General features: G+C 36.0%; 1 pseudogene; it reads right to left on the minus strand.

The window, feature by feature from the left end:
• Nucleotides 1–3,333: 3,333 nt before the first annotated feature.
• The window catches only part of LOC100735362 (olfactory receptor 4A5-like), a 63,789-nt pseudogene continuing 50,987 nt past the window's right edge, over nucleotides 3,334–16,135 (minus strand).

The following is a 16,135-nucleotide window of genomic DNA, read 5'->3' on the forward strand; positions in this document are numbered from 1 at the left end:
TTGGAGGGTGCCATCTCCAGTAGCTGGGAAAGAGAACCCATCTAGGGAATCCCTGGTAGACGTGGGCACCACATGAAACCATCTGTCATGACGATTTGGCAAGTGGAAATCCCTGGAAAACCAAAATTGTTGCTCACCAGTCTTACTGTTCAGTGAAAATAGTAAGATGCAATGCTTACTGAGGCCTTAGGTTTAAGCAGCTTGGTCACTTCATTAGAAAGACAAGCCACTGTTTTTTCATTTGCGACTGTTAATTTTAAACTAAATATGTGTTCACTCATGTAAGAAAAGATTTATTATTGAAAGTAATATAAATGGAAATATCATTGAACCGTTATTTGTAATATATAGAGTGATGCATTTTGACTAGACTGTGGATAAGTTGAAATGTTTCTCTTTTTCTTTTTTTTTTTTAATTGGTACGGAGGATCGAACTCACAACTGCTAAATCCTCAGCCCCTTCGAAATGTTTCTCAATCAGTATCACTCTCTAAGCTTTCTTTTTCATGTCTGACTCAAATTGCTGTAAATAGAGAGAAGAGTTGCTTATGAGTAATTGAAATGCATAACACTTTCTTGCCTCCATTTGAAGTGGGGCATTACATATTTCTATCTTGCATTTTCACATATGTTTAGGAAGCTTCCCATCTGGGGCTGTCTTGGGAATGTTTCCTTAAGGGTTGATTTTTATGGTCTAGTGGAGTCTGTATTGTTTTGCATTTTGTTCTAAATAACCAACATGAATGTTAATGAGTCTCACCAACCTGTTTCAGTTTATCATAAGCTGTGACATCTGGGTAAAACATGAGCAGAGTTCAAATAGGATGTCAGAGCCAGTGAATCTTGAAGCAAAGTCAAGCATTTTCAAGAAATTCCAGTTTATGACTAAGTACACCAAGAAATTTAGTAAAAGTGAGATAACTAATATAGATTAATATAGACTTGGCTTGTGAATGGACTTTGCTACTAGTCTAAATTTGTGTTTAAGGAAACATTAGCCACTATTTTAACTCACCAACATGATTTCTGTTGTATTATGTTTTGGGGAAGTGGGAGTTCTATTAAAATGTTGAAATACAGATTATAGTAAAATATACAATTTGCTATAATGCATACATGAAACATAGGCTGGCTTCACTTCAAATAAGGAAGCAACCAAAATTAATTTGCTAAATGTGGAAAACAAAACTTCAGACATTTTATTCATTTAAAACTTTGGGAAATTCATAAATATACTTTGCTATTTTTTTGTTTTGTGTTATTTTTGTATGTGTGTGTAATCAAGCCCTACATCATTATTATACATTTCACAAAACTAATCAAATAAGGGAAATTTTGCACAATAGAATCTCAAATACAGTGGGTGTGTATGTCAGACGTTGAGGACTTTGCAGTTGTCCATGCACTAAATGGACATTGCTGAGATGTTCATCCTTCATTCTGGCCTCACTTGGAAAAGATGGGTAAGTTTCAAGCACGATTTTAATGTTCTGCATTTAGGGTTTTATTTTGTTTTTGTTTTTTGAGACAGAATCTTGCCTTGTATTTCAGGTTGCCCTTGAGATCATGGAGCTGAAGCTGGGCAAAAATGTTCAACCATCTTGCCTCAGCCTCCAGAGTTCTGGGATTATGGCTGTTTGGCACTATGCCCAACTAGCATAATTTCAATACTCTTCAAATATGCATTGTACAAATTATCAACAAAGCTATAAATGTAAAACATGAAAACATTTATCAGAAACTCCCCAACACCTGTGCAATACATAAGGCCCTATAAGCCACCAGGAAAAATCAGCCAGGAAGCAGTGCAGACCCATACCCTGTGGGCTGGCAGATGTCCTACCAGATGCCTGGGAGAAGCAGCTAGGAAACAGTGTAACCAGCAAACCCATGTGCCTATAGAGGCTCCACTACTTGCCTGGGAGAAGCAGCAAGGAAGCCACGTTGCCTCCCTGTGTGCCTACAGAGGCCTTCTGGCTGGGGAAAGAGGCAAGGATGTCAAGTTTCCTCCATGTGTACTGACAGAGGCCCTGTCAGCTGGGAAGAAGTAGATATGTTCAATAGTACTAACCATCCCCAAATGAAATGGTATCACTACATTCCAGTTAAGATGTCTAAAATTTAAAAATATCTTCAACACCAACTTCTGACAATGAGGGAGAGAACCTGAAAACATAATTTTTACTAGCTGGGAAACAAAAGACAACCCTCTGAAACCAGTTTGGCCATTTCCTATTACCATACATATTCTTACCATAAAACTCAGATATTCTATTCCTATATATCTACCCATGAAATGAAAACTTAAAACTAAATGAAAACGTATCCATTCATACACATTCTGTGTTATCATATTAGAACAGTTTCACTCATAATTTGATATATCAGGAAAGAATTTGAATATCTCTCATTGGAAAAGGGTTTAACAATGTTGAACGAATTATGTTAGGTCTGCAAATGAATGCTCTGCTGATATATACAGAAATAAAGACTTCATACACATGATAGGAAACAAGCCTGTTTCAAAGGACTATATATTCTGTTGCCTTTTATTTCTTAAAGCAATATTTGGGTAAAGGCAAAATTAGGATAGAAATATATCAGGGATTTCCAGGATATAATGGAAAAAGACAAGTTGACTACAAAAGTACAGGAAAGCATTGTAGGGTGATAAGCACTGAATATATTGACTGCAATAGGTCTACTACATCTGCTACCTGGAAAAACCCACCACAATCCCAACTTGGCTTCTTATGGTTTTCCAAAACAGAACATCTAACAGCAAAAAGAACTTCAATATGGTTTTCTCTTCAACTGAACCCCATCCTTTAAATAAAACTGTTCACCAAAGATCTCTGTACCTATAGATAATGTTATCTTATATTCAACATCTCTAAACTAAAAAAACCATAGATTTTGACCTGAAGAATAGAAGTATTTTAAATCAAAGCTCATAATCCAGCTAGTAAATCTATTATACTGATCAAATAACGAGCACTTTTAGTCACAGAAAATATCTGAAGATGATATATATCTTTCTCATGAATATAGGGCACAGAAAATTTCACAAGGAGTTTATTTTTTCTCTTTAAAAATATAAGCACTAATTTAACTTAGGCTGAGATAAAGCAATTTAGAAGATATGATGTGCTTGGTTTTATCCTTTCCTTTACTTCTAAGAGAACAGAAACTGATATTTTGGCCACATCTTCCACTCTCTATTACATATACTACAACATAAAGGACAATTAATTATCCTTCTGTAATAGTTTTGTATAAGGATAGAGATGCATTTTAAAGAATCCAGTGAGGTGAGATGGACATGCTTAGGATTTACTGCATGTTTCTTACACTAGAATTAATAACAATTTCAGCACGAAGATATTCACTCCATAGTTTACTTTCAGCACCAAATTTTTCCGTAGACTTTTTCATCTCTGAGTTTCTCAAAGTATATATTAAAGGATTCAGCATAGGGATAATAGCTGTATAGAAGCTATTTTGTTTCCCAGCTAGTAAAAATTATTAATTTATCAATTGAAAGTTGGAAACATGTCTAACATATACAAAAATACAGGGGCAAAAAAAAGCATGAGTACAGTGATGTGTGAGCTGCAGGTAGAAAGGAATTTTTTTCTCCCTTCTTGACTGTGAGTTTTAAGAGATTTTAGGGTGAAGCCATAGGATATAAGCAGAAGGATAAAGACCTACAAGCAAATGGCTCCACCATGAGCGACCACTGTGAGGCCAATAAAATAGGTGTCAGTGCACGCAAGCTCCAACAATGGGTACATGTCACAGATGAAATGATCAATGAAATTGTTTCCACAGAAGGGAGACTAGACACAAAGACAAGTTGAAACACAGAGTGTACAAAACCCTCAGCCCATGCCGCCACCAGCAGGAGGATGTTGTTGTTGACTATGAGTTTTAAGAGAGCTTAGGATGAAGCCATAGGAGATGAGTAGCAGGATAAATACCACAAGGCAGATGGCCCCACCACTGCGGACCACAGTGAGGCCAGTAAAGTAGGTGCCAGTTCATGAAAGTTCAAGTAAAGTGTACATGTCACAGGGAAAATGATTGACGGCATTGGGTCCACAGAAGGGGAGACTAGAAACAAAGACAAATTGAAACATAGAGTGCACAAAACCTCCAATCCAGGTTACCACCAGCAGGAGGATGCAAACCTGCCAATTCTTGATGGTCAAATACTTCCTAGGCTTACAGATGGCCACATAGTTGTCAAGGGCCATCACCACCAGTAGGAAGAACTCAGCACAATCAAATAGGTGCTCTACAAAAAGCTGACCCATGCAGGCTGGAAAGCAGATGGTCTTTCTGTCACTGAGCAGGCCTATAAGAAACTTTGATGAGAAGACAGTGGAATAAACAGGATCCGTGAGTGATGATAGGCAAGGAAAAAGTACATTGGGGAGCCGAAGGAAGGGCTGGTGATGACAGTGACCATGATAGCACATTGCCCACCATTATTACAGTGTAGATGAGTAAAAATATAACTAATTATATGCTTTGTACATTGGATTCTGTGTTAGGCTCAGGAGGACAAACTATGTGACACTGTTGCTGCATAGGATTCTAGAAGCCTTATTCAACAAAAGAGCAGTGAGGTAAGCAGGACCTGACAGAAAATCATGAAGAGGACAATGATCGAGTCTATTACAGAACATATTTCTACTGTCATATCAGCCAGAGAAGTGAAGACACATTTCATAAAATGCTGTTGAAATTCTCTTCCAAATAGCCCCATAACCCTGGTCATTGTAATTCTCCCTGGATGATTTTGTTGGAGCTATAATTTAGAAGTTCTTTTTCAGTGGGTATCTGTAGAGAAGAAAGATGAAACCATTCTAATCACTCACACATTTCACAGTTTCTTTCAAATATGTAATTTCACGAAACAGAAGTCAGATAGAATAAATAGGAGAGAGGCATTTGCTTTGGAGAAATCTATTCTCCGGTCATAGAAATGAACACTTGTTACATTAACTAACATAGATACAGTCTTTCAAACAGATGTCATTTGTAGGGAATAATGTCACAACACAATCTGTGCACCTAAAGGAACATCTGTCTGTAAAAGTTAAGTCATACCATGAGAGTGCACTATAAGGCCTTGGTCATGAAAATGTAAAAGAATTTTGAGTTTTAGTAATCTCTCATTCAGTACTAAAAGATTGAATTGTAACTCATGAAAAAAATGTTAAATCATTCGGCACACTAATCCTTGTAGAAAAAATTTGTAAGAATGTGATTATCAGGTTTTTCAAAATCTGTGATTCTTTCCATTTTATTCTTGCATGTGTCAAATTCCTGATATGTTTATAAACACTAACCTACTTTCAATAATTTTTATCATTAATAAAAACTGATCCTGTAATGTTACTGTCTACTGTATTAGGGCATCACTACATAGACTACAAAAACAGTCTCCTGAAGGGATAAGCTCATACTCAGTGTGAAATAGCTTAGATATGAGTCATCCTTTTAAAATGAAATATTGAAATATTGAAAAAAACATTGAGAAATATTGAAAAAACAAAGAGATTGAAATACACAATCTCAGAATCTGTCCAGAGAAACCACCATAATAATAATATATCCCCAATATTTTTTAATCTGGTAATACTTTGCTCTTTTTTATATATTTATATGATCAAGTAAAATTTTCCAATTTAATCACTGGATCCTGAAATATGTTATCCAGCGGTAAATTAGATATTACAACTGCAGTGACCAAATAATGACTAGAGTTCCGTTTAGTGCAAATGTAGACAGTACCCAACAAATCCTCAGGGCTCCAGCATAGCACGGTTGTGAATAATGTGTACCTGGAGATGCAGACCTTGTGCTGCAGTCCTAGGTTAATTCCTTTTCTATCTACATAACTTCAGCAAGTTAATAAATATACCTGTATTTCCATTTCATCAATTTTATCATGAGATAAAGTGTCTCCTGGAGTGCTATTATACGTGCAATTTCTAGACTGCTTGGGGCACCAGGTACAATGTTAAATAGCTGATACCTAGTTTATTGCTTCCAAATGATTCACTGTGAGCACTGTATCAGAATAGATCATCAGAATATTTCAATTTCATAAGAATTATTGACATTGACTAGGCTATGGGGAACAGAAGAGGTATAAATCATGAATCCTATAAGGGAGACTAAAGTGAAATTGTATTTCTTAGGAATTGCTTATTTTATTGCATGTAAGTACCAGCAATATTTACCTATGAGCAAACACTTTCCCAGTAAGAGAAAGCAGGAGTACTCTGCGCACATAGATGTGAGAGTAGAAGAAGACGTGCAGAGTCTGAGTTGCCACTGAGGTCACTTGCACTGGCCCTTCTGCAATCTCACTCTCAGTACTGTGCATCCCACTCTAGAAATCTTTGTTGAAGCTTTATAGAGAAAACCTCACATCTGTTGAAAAATGTAAGGACACAAAGCAGTTTATGTCCACTTTTCTTTTTCACATATTTCTGCAGCATTAGTGGCTTTACTTTCATTACCAATTCTGAGTTTCACTGAGACAAATTTTTAGCTGTTCAGAATAACTGTTTATATACCATAAAAAATAGAACAATGAAACTCCACTGCATGCCATGGAGTTTATCAAACATTTGATAACACAAAATAGACAAATAAAATGAATATGTTGTCAACATAAAGCATGAAATCTTTCAAAAGACACAAATTTAAGAACATTTTGTAAAAATCCTAAAATTTGAAACATACTCTATCTTGTACTGTACAATAGTAAGTGGCCATAGATGAAACAATACCTTGATCACAGATTTCTCTCAATATATGCACTAGCATGCTTTTTAGGATAGTACTGAGATTAATATATGGAAGCTGATCTCAATTTATATAGCAAAATAAACAGTGTACTGTTTTAATATTCATTATGTTATGAAATTTTAACATTTATAATTCAAATATATCAAAAATAATGATACTTCTATTTTGTTATCATAAAAATATAATATTTCATAAAGTAGAGTAATATATTCAATATGATATACATATAACATAAAGCAATAAAGCATGGAAAATTGGAAAATAAACACCAACCAGGATTCGACACTAAATACACACACAGATATATATATATATATATATATATATATATATATATATATATATAATACTTTATGTGTTCTGATTAATTGCTGTATTTTGGCAACTTAATTTTCCTAGTTCACTTACATCCTCAGCCAGTTTTAATACATTAGCTGAATTTCACTCTGTCCCAAGCATAACTCTATTTTCCTTTGTCTGTTGTTTTTATAAACTTTCATCTTGGATCTTGTCTATTGTCTTGAAAACCAGTAATTCTATTATTGAGGGTGACTGCAAGTACCTCAGGTGCCTGTGTGTCTTCACAAAACATGTGATACTTTACAGCGGACTTAGGGGTCCAGAAATAGTTTCCAGTGGTCAGAAAGCATATCTTCATGACATACCATCTCAACATCTCACTTGGAAGTGTAAAATAAGCCAAGCTACACCTAAAATATAAAGATAGCTAAGATAATAATTGTATGTGTGATACATAGTTGAGCATTTTTACCTAGTGGAAATGCATCTTCATAGAAAAATAATGATGTTATATTTGCACAATTGTGTAAAAGTTCACCTATTAAGTGGAAAATTTCTTGGTCAAATTTAATATATGATGGCACAAATAAAAATTTGGTCTGTGATTTTTCTCTCTTTTCAACACTGATCATGGTGAAGTAATCACTAAAATATTGTGCTTTCAGGATTTTCAAAAACACTATTGTGACTGTCAAATAAGCCATGAACTTTGTGGGCAAATTCTTCTGTTCACTTTCTTTAAAAAGTGAATAATACATTTTATTACATGTAAAAACAGAACTCCATTCAATCAGCTATTCAAGACATATATTTAAGGCCTCTTATTTCTTAAAAATATATGCCTATCCTTCTAAGTTCATTGCAGGAAACAGAGACTTTCACCAACTTCTAAGTCCACATAAAGGCTAAAAATGTACTGCCATTTGGACTGAATTCAAGTTGTTAAAACCTCTAGGCTTATTTCAACAGAAAAATAATTCTCCCATTCACATGTGCAGATACACTCAATGACTTTCTTGTAATCATGATTATTTTTGGCAAAATAATTCATTAGAATATTTGGAATAAATTCAAGTGAAGTAATCTCTCCTGAGCGGGTTTATTCCCATGAGCAACCCCTGGAAGAAAAACACTTGAGTCTTTTCAAAAAAGGAGCTGACTGCTAAGTGATATGAAAATACATCATGAAAAATAAACATTTCAATGTGCAATGTTCAATAAGTTAGGGTTGGAAAATTAAGAATTATGAAGTAAAATAATTCATATTTCATCCAGCCTGAAAGAGGAGGCAGTTCAGCTTCCTTAACCAACTACATACTAGCAACTGTTATCTTCCTCTGGCTTTTTGAGGATCTTTACCCAAGGAATTAGGTAAGGGAAGGAGTTTGCAAGTGGAAATTCTATTTTAGCTGTTCTGTTTCTTGATAAATAAATAGCTACAGTTATGAACTTCTATTTGAAGTGGAGGCATTTGATCAAGGCCTGAGTTTTTGTCTGATGGGCCATAATGGCCTTTCTTCTATAATTGAATCCTTTAATTCAATTTCATATTAATTTCATAACTGCTGCTAAAAGAATGAAAGTTTAAAACTAAGCAAAGTTTATGGTTTTCTAAGGTTACTTCCTTAATTGGCTTTGCCATTGGCTCCATTCAGCTTCTATCATCCTGTTTAATTACATATTGAATATTGTATGTCCAAAAATCCTAAGGTATAGACTCACAAACACTCCTGGCTGAACCTGAGAATGATCTGTACCATTTGATGGACTCCAACAGAATCTGGGAGACTTAGAGCTATGATACAAGTGTATTAAACCCATTAACTCAAATGTAATGTATTATTTCTAAAGGAAAATAGTTGTCTACTAATTGTGCCTCTCTCATTGGTAGTAGTACAAGATATATAAACATATGTTTAATCAGAAAGAACCAATAAATAAGATCAAACATCCATTACTTAAACTATTATTCAATAATGGAGACTTTATATATGCTAAAGTACCCTCTATATCTCTTACAGAAGAAAATACTTTGGAAAAATTAAATGACACAGAGGTTGGCGAAAATTTGTATATGCTTCATATACACAGATAAAGAACTCATGATAGAAACCATCTCTTAAATTTGCTCCTTCAGATAGCTATATGTGGGACTCTTGCATGCAAGGTACAGCAGTATTAATCTAAAAGGTGAAAATAAAGTCTTGTTGTTTGACAATACTCAAGTAAAAAGAGAAAATTTCACTGAACAGATTTCTGTCTGGTTAAATTGTTATTTTTGCCTCTAAATATTTAATTTTAATCAACTAACTTATACTAATTTGGCCATTTTTATGTAGTTTCACAGTGTTAGAATGTTTATAAAGATTTTTTGAGCAAATGATAATATTCAATAACATTTGTACAACACTCATTGCATTAACATGAATACTTTTACACTCTAAAAGGCTGAGATTGCAGGAAACCACTTGTTGTAGCCACTTACTATAATTTATGTATCCCCTGCTTGGTCAAATACTACTCCGATGTTTGGGTTTTATTCTTTATTGTTTTATTCAATTTTATTATAACTGATGATATAGGCAATTCTTTTTAAGATAACAAGAAGCAGTATGGTAACCATTGTTGATCACCTTGTATTTTGTTTTTACATTATCTATTATGTCCATCCTTTTGATTTGACTGACTCTGTTCTGTTAATGTCATGTTTGGTTTTACTCTCTTCAAAAAAAAAGTAATAAGAACTGTGGGAGTAATAAAACCCAAAATGTGTAATTGTCATTGTACATAAGAGAGGAAAAGAAAGTGCTCTAAAGGATATAACTTCATGTATATTTAAGTGTATAAGATAGATAACCATATTATTGAGTTTTGTTGGATTATTGAGCGGAACTGTTTGCAGTCTCACTGTTTGAAAGTCCACTTCATATGTTTATCTTGTGTAACTTGAACAACTGTTTCTAAGATGATAATATGTAATCTGTCAACTAGTGATTTCCTACTGTTTATTTTTTCTGAAATTCTGTATAACTTGTACCTTTTTTCTTCTCCTTAAATAAAATTTTTTTTTTTTTTTTTTTTTTTTTTTTAATTTTTATTTAAGGAGAAAAGAAAAGAAAGGAAAAAAAACATTGAAGGGGTACAAGTTATACAGATTTACAGAATAAAATACTCTATAATGCTGTCATTCTCTTAAATGGATTTACATGGTTTTGATATACTTAATGCTACAGTATATGAAGTTATACTCAAGGACTTCAGGGAGGGAGTCAATATGGTAACTATTTTTGGGTCAGGATTAGCTGGTGGTGAAACACTATTCTGCTTAAATAGTTATGTTTTGATCTGCCCTGTTTCGCTGTTATGCCCTCTTTTTTTTTTTTTTTTTTTTTTTTTTTTTCCTTAAATAAAATTTAAAAAAAAATACTACCATATGTTCTATGGGGATATGAAGGCATACAAGATACCTAGAGTAACCATCCAAAAAACCACATGGATTTTCTGGACTAAAGACAAGACCCAAAATTTGAGTTAATGAAAGAACAAAGAAAATAAGCTTGTTGACTATTTCAGATAAATATTATGATACAAAGAAATCTACCCCAAGTCTTCAGGGTCTTATACTCTCATAGGAAGTATCTGCTTTGGAAAATTAAGTTTTCAAAGCACAGAAAATTAGTCAACATATGCAAATATTTTTTTCTTTAACATGAAAGCCTGATAAGTGTGTATCTTCCAGTTTTCCCAAATAAAAAGTTGGACATATTACACAACAGTAAGTGTATTACGTTAGCTTATCAGACATTTTCCAGAAGTTAACACATAACATGATTATTTCTATATCTAGTTGAATTAAAAAATGTGAATGTCTATATCATACCAGCAGTATTAATAGCATAATAAATAAATGTTTATTTTGTGCTGCAAGTTTTAGAAGGCTTCTGCTTGTAATCTAATAGTATCCCAATGAACAGGATAATCAATGCGCACAGAGAAACCTATCATCTGAGAAGTACCATGTCTACGTGACTTAAATACATAAAACAAATTATTATCTTTTAGAACATCCACTTTTAAAAACTGTATTAATTCTTTTGTAGAAAGTGTGAGCTTAATGATTTAAATTAGCATTGCTGTAGTGTCTTTCATAGTAAATTAAATATTTAACAAGTTAAGCTCTGTGACATACAGTATAGTTTAAGTACTCTATTTTAACCTATCATGCAGATAATGAAGCTGCCCAATACATTTGCTCTTGTAAAATCTAGCATTGATAATTAATAATATAAAGTCACTAAAAATTATAGGAAGTAAGGTGAAAAATGATAACTACATATTGATAATTTTATTCCCTTGTATTCTTCAACAAGGGTGCCTTTTTGTCTACAGCTTCAACATGTATAGGTCTTCTAAAGCAGACTGGAAAGGAACTCTAATGTGGACACATTGAAGTTTCTCCAAACATGGTTTCTAAATAAAGTTTAGACTCTTTCTTAGCATCTTCTACCACAATCAAGTCCATTTATAAATAACTTTTAAAAGAAATAAATACTAAATGCATGAATGAGTGTGATGTCCTTATTATCTTCTTGCTTTCTTCTAGTCAAAATTCATTTATTAACAGGTAATTGTTGCTGGAAATTGAAGAACCAGAAATTTAAAGGTTAAAAACAAGATGCTGTTTCTCAGCTAGAAACAGCACTGGGCCTAGTGACTCAGTCCTAACTCAGCCCTGCAGGAAGATAAAAAAAAAAAAAAAAAAAAAAAAAAAAAACATCTGTGACTGTGATGTTCTCGGGATGTGCTGTGCCAGGGAACTCAGAGATAGAGCCTGCCATTACACTAATCAGGGTTGTAAAATATGTCAGACTCGAGTCTACAGAAACCAGGTGTCTTAAAGATAAGTTGTGCAGAACAAAGACAGTTAATTAACTCTGATCCGCTGGTCACCCCTTATGAACTGACCAATAACAGATAGATAAGATGCCCACCACTCCGCACTAACTGTAATGATTGGCTTCTGTAATAAATGCTTACATTGCAGTTTTTCCCCCTTAAAAACACCAGCCTTGCCCCAACTCGGGGTTCTCCGTTTCCACCTGTTTGGAGGACCCCATGTACACAGAATAATAAAAACCCCTTTGTTCTTACATGAGAGCAGGGCCCTTGGAGTCTCCTTTGTGACACCAGTCTTACATTTGGAGGCCCCAGCGAGATCAAACCAAGATCAGACCTCCTCGCAGAGGGAGACCCCAATGGCACCTCTCTGGGGTAAGTAGTACGGCTGGTTTTTGTTTACTTTCATTTTGATCGATCGCTTATTTTCTCCCCTTTCTTTTACTGCCCTGAACCGTTTGTTTTCTTTGGTTCTGATTTCAAAGGCAGTTTGTTTCTCTTGGGGGACGCCCCAAGGTTCCCCTGAGGAACATTCATTGGTGGCTCACCGGTTTGCGTAGGCAGGTCGCTCCTGCTGAGTTGGGCAGGTCGCTCCTGATGTTAGTTGTAGCCATCACACAGCTACGTTCGCGGTGGAATACTCCACCGGTTCGTTTCCACCTGGTGGTTTTGGTATGTGTGTGCATTACGCCGGCTTGTGAGTTGTGTTCTGAAATGTAAGCTTTTTGTGTTTGTCTGCGTCCTCCTTGTTCGTTGTTATTATTCTCTTTTTCTCCAGGATAAGATGGGACAGACAACTTCATCTCCTCTCTCCCTTATCTTGGACCATTGGCCCGAGGTTTGAGAGTGAGCTCACAATCTTTCTCTCCAGGTTAAGAAGGACATGATTAATGATGGTACAGCTGAGGGAAAAATGCCGTCCCTACAGTATTGGCCATTCTCCTCCTTGGTTGCCTGTTTAAACTTGTTACTAACTTAGGGGCTTGTTGCTCATTTCTGTTACAGGATCCATATGGCTTATTAGATTCAAGGTTCATGATAAGAAAAATTATTTCCTTGAGCTCACCAAACTATGCAAGAAGCACCCTTTGTTTGTGTCTTTAATGTTGTGGCACCTTGTTTAATATGTAAGTCTTCAATTGATTGCTTGCAACCTCGGCATGCCTTTTAAAAGGAGTATTTTTCTTTCTGGTTAAAATGTAAGCATATGTGCACATATATGTGTATATTTATGGTTTTTAAGAATCATATCAACTTTACCAAGTGAAAACCAGGTCACACTATAATTGAGCCAGTTAAAAGGTTATAGTTTTTTAAAAAAACAGCATTTTAATGTGGTAAAAAGACATAAAATAATTAAATATGTTTTAGACTACTAGAAGGTGACTTCAAGGGTTTTGTTGTGAGTTTTAATGTTGTCTGAGAAGCGAGAGAAAAGGTAATTGACTGGTGACAGTAAAAAGGAGGGACAAAGAAAGTGGTTTGTCTTCCAGTAAAAATGTCTGGCTGTGCCAGAATATGAAAGAAGATAAAACTTGGAGGTATATTGTAAGTTATAGAAAGCTCGAGATGATGTAAATTTTATTTGTCTTGGTTATAGTACTGAAAACAACAAGTTTGACAAGAAGTAAATGTGTTCAAAATTTGACAGTATTAGATCAGTTTTGGTAGATTTATTTATAAGATTCTAAACCTTTGCTGCAAAGTGTTTCCATTAATATGAGATTATAGATGATAATAGAGTTAAGATATAAGTTCTTACATGTGCTGTGGACATCTGGGAGATTATATGGCACAATTTTGTTACCTATGAAAAAGCTTCTTTTTGTTAAGTATGTAATTTCAGTAAAATGATGACCTGCCACGTGGCACCCTGGGACAAAAGGTGGTGTGCCATCCAGAAAAACCCTGCTCTCTGATCCGGAATGCCAAAACCATGTTTTCCCTTTGTCCCACCCTGATTGGACATCCAGAGGTAAGGAGGTTTCCCCAGCATCACCAGTTGTTCTCTTTGCAACTCAGTTGGCCCCACATGTTAGAAAAAAAAGATTACAAAGGTTTGAGGGTTTTTGAGAAAATGCCCCTCAGCCAATTGATAGAGATAGCACAAAAGGTCTTTTAAAACAGGAAAAATTACCGTCTACTGGGAAATTTGTCTGGTGCACCTGAGTCATCACAAACTGACTTAGAATTAAAACTGTTGAGCAAATGGAAACAGAAGATTCCAGAAGTCTGGACAAAAGACAATCCTCCAAGGCTAGCAATTAACCAGGTTCCCCTTGTGATGAAATTCTTACCTCAAGCATGCCCCATCTGCTTGTGGCAATGCCCGATAAGCCTACAGGCCTGGAAAGAAATTAAAGTCCACATGCAGAGGCTAAGAGACAATGATATTCTTATTCCTTGTGTCTCTCCCTGGAACATGCCCTTGCTTCCAGTCACTGAAGCCAGGAACAAATAACTATCACCCTGTACAGGATCTCAGAGAGGTTAATAGACGAGTTCTGAATCTATACCCAACAGTGCCAAATCCTGAGAACACCTGGTACTCTGTTCTGAACCTGAAAGATGCTTTCTTCACTTTGCCTCTTACTCTGAAAAAAAAAACACCCTGAGATAGTGCTCCTCCAGTTCGTGAATGACTTGTTAATAGCCTCGACCCCCCCCCAGAAGCTTGTAAGCTTATCAAGAGGCAACTGAGAAACTGTTAAGGACTTTGGGGCAATTAGGCTATAAAGTCTCAGCTAAAAAGGCCCGATCGTGCTGTCAGGCTGTGACTTATCTGGGCTACAAATTGAAAAAAAAAAAAAAAAAAAAAAGGAGGACTTTGTCTAAAAAGGAGCCCAGGCTATATTGCAGATCTCATTCCCAGAAACTAAGAAACAGGTGCGTGAATTTCTGGAAGCTGTCAGATACTCCAGGCTGTGGATTATAAATTTTACTGAAACAGCTCACCCCCATATCGCTCCATTAAGGGAAAAACTCACTAAACTGGACTGATAAATGTGAACAGATCTTGCAGCAGCTCAAGTGGGCCTTGACAGAGGCCCCAGCCCTGGGACTCCCTGATGTTACCAAGCCATTCATTTTGTTCATAGATAAACTCAGGGGCATTGCCAAAGGAGTCCTAACCCAGGACATTGGCCCTTGAAAGAGGCCTATAGCCTATCTTTCCAAAGGGCTCAATCCAGTAACAAGAGGGTGGCCTCCATGCCTAAAAATTCTGGCCTCTGTGACAATGCTACTTAAAAGAGGCTAAGAAACTAACTCACTTTTGGACAGATTTCTGTAGTGACCTCCCACAGTTTAGAAACTCTTATCAAAACCCCTCCCAAAAATGTGAGTGCTAAAATCTCACACTATTAGGCCCTGCTCCTAGACCCAGAATTGGTAGTTTTCAAGACTTCTTCAGCTTTAAACCCAGCCACCCTTATGCCTGACAACGACCTGAGAAATTTCACAGATGGAAGCAGCTTCATCCAGAATGGCAGAGGCAGATGAGTGGCTGGGGCAGCAGTGACCACCAAAAAGGAGGTACTCTGGGTTAAACGGTTAGAGCCTGGAATCTCTGCCCAAAAGGCAGAGCTCATTGCTTTGACTGAGGTACTAAAACTAGCCACGGGAAAGAGGGTAAACATCTATACTGATAGTAGCTATGCTTTTGCTACTATACATATACATAGAGCCATCTATTAAGAGCGAGGTCTCTTAACCTCGGCCAGAGCTAAGATTTAAAAAAAAGGGGGGGGGGCTCCACAGATCCTAGATTTGCTGGCAGCAGTCTGGCTGTCAACAGATTGCTGCTATTCACCTGAGGAAACAATTTGGCAGATCAGGCTGCTCAAAGAGTAGCAATCACATCAGAGGGGCCAGCTGAGAAAGTAACTGCTCTGATGCGAGTCCCCCCAACCTTGTCAGTACCAGTCTACACAAAGAAAGACTGCACTGGTTGTTGTGAGCCATCTAACAGATTCCAGTCCCTGTGACTAAAAGACAAGTGCAAAATTTCTAGGAGCCACAGGACTGATCCAGAGTTTGGGACCCTGGCAGAGGCCTGTTGCCTACCTTTCCAAGAGACTTGGTTCTGTGGCAGCCAGATGGCCACCCTGTC

This window comes from Cavia porcellus, unplaced genomic scaffold (assembly GCF_034190915.1).
Source record: "Cavia porcellus strain 051 isolate PalLab524CR breed Dunkin Hartley unplaced genomic scaffold, mCavPor4.1 scaffold_17, whole genome shotgun sequence".
In the NCBI taxonomy this organism is placed as follows: domain Eukaryota; kingdom Metazoa; phylum Chordata; class Mammalia; order Rodentia; family Caviidae; genus Cavia; species Cavia porcellus.